Genomic DNA, 4,864 nt, shown 5'->3' with positions numbered 1-4,864 from the left:
CCCCCCCGAGGTCGGTCGGCCGGCCGGCCCCAAGGCGGGCATTGGATCCCCCCCCCAGGTCAGTCGGCCGGACCCAAGGCGGGCATTGGATCCCCCTCCCCCCAAGGTCAGTCGGCCGGCCCCAAGGCGGGCAATGGATCCCCTCCCCGAGGTCAGTCAGCCCCATGGCGGGCAATGGATCCCCTCCCCGACTGACAATGATGCGCAATGTATTCATGTGTGGGTCATATCATCACTATTAGATATAAACACCAGAAATCCCCCATTGTCACCCTATACAAGGACTGACCAATCTCATGTATTGGAGCACATATATCATCTATAATATATATCTATACAGATCCTGCCAGAGTCACCCAGGGCTGTCCATTGCTGAGCATCACTCACCAATGACGACAACAACAACCAAGAAAAACAAATACAGCAATGACAGCCTTAGAGGGCGCCTCTCTAATAAACAACAACACAACACTCCTTCCAAAACACCCATTTGCGGGGGAAAAAAACATGAAATCCCTGAACAGATGTCACCTCACCGAGAGATACCGGCACTACGGATGGATCGCTCCTTCCAAACGTCACAGCCAAATTCAGCAGCAAGCAGCCATCTTGTCTCCTCGGCTGAGAGACAAGTAAAGCCACAATTCGTCACGTGACATGGAAGCCGAACGCTAGCTGGGTGGGCAGAGCTTTTGCTAGCGCATCCAGTGATACGACGCGAGGGGCGTGGTGGAGGCGTGGTTAGAGGGTGTCTCGTTGAAGGAGCGGAGTGTGAAAGTGTTTCCATGACAACTGAACCATTTCTATAACATCAGAGAGACAATAGAATGTACAGCACTGAATTGTATTGTGGAAATTGCAATAAATGTTATAATAAATGGTGTCATACGTCCGTGTGTGGACGGTGACAGAATATTGTATATGTACACAATAGCCGGGGACACAATAGCTTGTTACAGCCAGCTGTTATTTCCTCAAAGGCAGCCACTCCTATTAAATGGCCAACAGGCACCTCAGGAGGATGTGCAATGCAAGCATTGTATTAGGAAGAGGCAGGGCCTGCAAACAGTCTCCTATAATGTGCACCAAATGGGTGCCTCATATTACATGTAATGTATAAACCCCAACTAGTCTATAGCACCCACTTTAATGAGAGCCACCTACACCCAAATTCAGCCACCACCACACCTTGTGACTCCCCTCCTCATATTCACTCATCGCCAGCCACTATAATGTGACCCCCTCCTCATATTCACTCATCGCCAGCCATTAAAATGTGACCCCCTCCTCATATTCACTCTCTGCCAGCCATTATAATGTGACCCCTCCTCATGTTCACTCTCTGCCAGCCATTATAACGTGCCCCTTCTCATATTCACTCATCGCCAGCCATTATAATGTGACCCCTCCTCATATTCACTCATCGCCAGCCATTATAATTTGACCCCTTCTCATATTCACTCATTGCCAGTCATTATAATGTGACCCCTCTTCATATTGAGTCAACTCCAGCCATTATAATGTGACCCCTCCTCATATTCACTCATTGCCAGCCATTATAGGATGCCCCTTCTCATATTCAGTCACCGCCAGCCATTATAATGTGACTCCTCCTCATATTCACTCATTGCCGGCCATTATAATGTGCCCCTTCTCATACTCACCCATCGCCAGCCATTATAATGTGACCCCTCCTCATATTTACTCATTGCCGGCCATTATAGAGTGCCCCTTCTCATATTCACTCATCGCCAGCCATTATAATGTGACCCCTCCTCATATTGAGTCACCGCCAGCCATTATATTATGACCCCTCCTCATATTCACTCATTGCCAGCCATTATAATGTGACCCCTCCTCATATTCACTCATCGCCAGCCATTTTAATGTGACCCCTCCTCATATTGAGTCACCACCAGCCATTATAATGTGACCCCTCCTCAAATTCACTCATCGCCAGCCATTTTTAATGTACCCCTCCCCCCCATATTCACTCATCGCCAGCCATTATAATATGACCCCTCCTCATATTGAGTCACCACCAGCCATTATAATGTGACCCCCCCTCATATTCACTCATCGCCAGCCATTTTTAATGTGCCCCCCCATATTCACTCATCGCCAGCTATTATAATGTGACCCCCCTTCATATTCAGTCACTGCCAGCCATTATGATGTGACTCCTCCTCATATTCATTAATTACTAGCCATTATATTGTGACCCCTCCTCATATTCACTCATAGCTAGCCATTATTTTGTGCCCCTCCTCATATTCACTTATTGCCAGCCATTATAATGTGACCCCCTCTTCATTTTCACTCATTGCCAGCCATTATAAGGTGCCCCTTCCCTTATTCACTCACCACCAGCCATTATAATGTGACCTCCTCCTCATATTCACTCATTGCCAGCCATTATAATGTGCCTCTTCTCATATTCACTTATCGCCAGCCATTATAATGTGACCCCTCCTCATATTCACTCATTGCCAGCCATTATAATATGACCCCTCCTCATATTTACTCATCACCAGCCATTATAATATGACCCCTCCTCATATTTACTCATCACCAGCCATTATAATGTGACCCCTCCTCATATTCACTCATTGCCAGCCATTATAATGTGCCCCTTCTCATATTCACTCATCGCCAGCCATTATAATGTGCCCCTTCTCATATTCACTCATCACCAGCCATTATAATGTGACCTCTCCTCATATTCACTCATTGCCAGCCATTATAATGTGCCCCTTCTAATATTCACTCATCGCCAGCCATCATAAAGTGACCCCTCTTCATATTGAGTCACCTCCAGCCATTATATTGTGACCGATCCTTCCTATTCACTCACCGCCAGCCATTATAAGGTGCCCCCCCTCATATTCACTCATCACCAGCCATTATAATGTGCCCCCCTCATATTCACTAATTTCCAGCCATTATAAGTTGCCCCTTCTCATTTTCAGTCACCGTCATCCATTATAATGTGACCCCTCCTCATATTCACTCATTGCCAGCCATTTTAATGTACCCCTTCTCATATTCACTCATCGCCAGCCAATATAATGTGACCCCTCTTCATATTGAGTCACCTCCAGCCATTATAATGTGACCGATCCTCCCTATTCACTCACCGCCAGCCATTATAATGTGCACCCCCTCATATTCACTCTCTGCCAGCCATTATAATGTGCCCCCCCTCATATTCACTCATCGCCAGCCATTATAATGTGACCCCTCTAACATGATTCTGAACTTCAGGGAGATATTAAAAAAAAAACAATGTAATGAATAAAATTAATGTGTCTCTGTATTTATTATTACATTATTACATGTGTTTTGTTTTTTTTAAATGAAAACCTGACTTTACCAAATGTATCTTGGTATCGGCCTGTTTCAGTCTCCCTTAGCAAAGCCAAGACTGAAGGAGTAGCTAGTTGCTACATGGCCATACACTATATGTTATAACTCTTTTTGTTGGGATGATTCCTTTATTGTGAAATCAAAACTAAATGAGAAATAACTCTGAAAATAAAGTTGTCATTTCACCTTTGTTGACAAAATATCTGCTGTTTATTCAGCAATATGGGAGAGTTCACATTGTCTGGTATTATTATTATTATGACGGAAGGAGCAGTGAGTGACTGATATAGAGTCCCCAGCACGGTGACCAGCCGTGGGCCTCAGCTCTGGCCGGTGAACCCCTCAGAATGGTCAGGAGAAGGACCCCACTGGGGGGGGGGGCTCAGGACGGTGGGCGGGTTCTGGCAATATGACGTCACTTCGGGGGAAGTTTTCCCCTTTAAGGTGGCAGACGGCTCCCCGCGCATACGCAGTGTGGAGTCCGTAGATTTAATGGTCTGCGAGACCAAAAGGTTGAGGACCACTGCTACAGAGGTATCAGGGTTGGGCTGGGCTTTAGGATGGGCTTTAAAGAGAAGCCGTGCCCTTGCATATTCAGGGGAAATTCTCAGTATCTTTACAAAGGTTTTGCTCTCTTTACAAAGACACTAGGTCTAATTTAATAAAGCTCTCTAGGACTGGGAAAGATAGACGATCATGTGTGAACCGGAGTTATCCAGCAAACATGGATCTGGTCTGGGACTGAAAACAATTGTCATTTTATAGCAAATCCAGTTGATAGCATTCCATTGCAGCTTAGCTGCCCCTACATTTGCAAGTACAACACAGCTCTACAATTTGCACTTTTTATCCTCTCTTCAATGAATACACCTCGATAAACCCTTTTTGGAATTTTAGACTGCCTTCCCACCCAACTCACCTTTTATTTCTGACTTCCTTGAACATTACTTTAATCCCAGTGCTTCTCCACTATGCAAAAGTATGGTACTTTATCTGATACCCCAGTAAGCTAATTTCGGCACCAATTTCTGCCTACTTCCAAGTTCCCAGCAAAGTTTTTCATATTTTGTGGTCATGCTCTAAAGCAGCGGTCGCCAACCGATGGAAAATTTTTGGTGGTCCGCGGATCTGGCGCACCTGAGCAGGGTCAGGAGAAGGACCCTGCTGGGGGGACGCACCAGCTGTAGCCAGTGACCATGTTTCCTGTATGGATCACAGGCTCCGGGAAGTGGGCAGGTTGTGTCTCTGGAAACCACCCGCCCACTCCCCCGTCGCAGGATCAGACCTGCGATGGGAGAGTGGACGAGTTCTGGCATCATAACGTCACTAAAGGGGAAATTGCTTCATATTTCTTCAAGTTCATAAAGTTCCACCAATAAGGAAAAAAATAATATAAATAATGAGAAATATGCATACTCAGAAAACTACCATGTATACTCATATTTTAGCCACAAAATTACTCTGAAAATACCATTAGCAAAAGATTGGGCCACTAAAT

The 4,864-nt window shown here is 45.6% G+C and overlaps 2 protein-coding genes across 2 annotated transcripts in view; both read right to left on the bottom strand.

Annotated features, from left to right (window-relative positions):
• LOC140328631 (kinase D-interacting substrate of 220 kDa B-like) overlaps positions 1-650 on the bottom strand; it is a 14,215-nt gene extending 13,565 nt beyond the window's left edge. The window contains exon 1 of the mRNA XM_072408393.1: positions 537-650. The gene's annotated coding sequence lies outside the window, so the exon portion shown is untranslated. The remainder of the gene's footprint in view (positions 1-536) is intronic.
• The window catches only part of ITGB1BP1 (integrin subunit beta 1 binding protein 1), a 488,766-nt gene that overhangs the window by 161,397 nt on the left and 322,505 nt on the right, over positions 1-4,864 (bottom strand). The window lies entirely within an intron of this gene.

The sequence above is a fragment of the Pyxicephalus adspersus genome, chromosome 4, assembly GCF_032062135.1.
Source record: "Pyxicephalus adspersus chromosome 4, UCB_Pads_2.0, whole genome shotgun sequence".
NCBI lineage: Eukaryota > Metazoa > Chordata > Amphibia > Anura > Pyxicephalidae > Pyxicephalus > Pyxicephalus adspersus.
The sequence above is the reverse complement of the archived record's forward strand: the minus strand, read 5'-3'. Positions and strand labels throughout refer to the sequence as shown.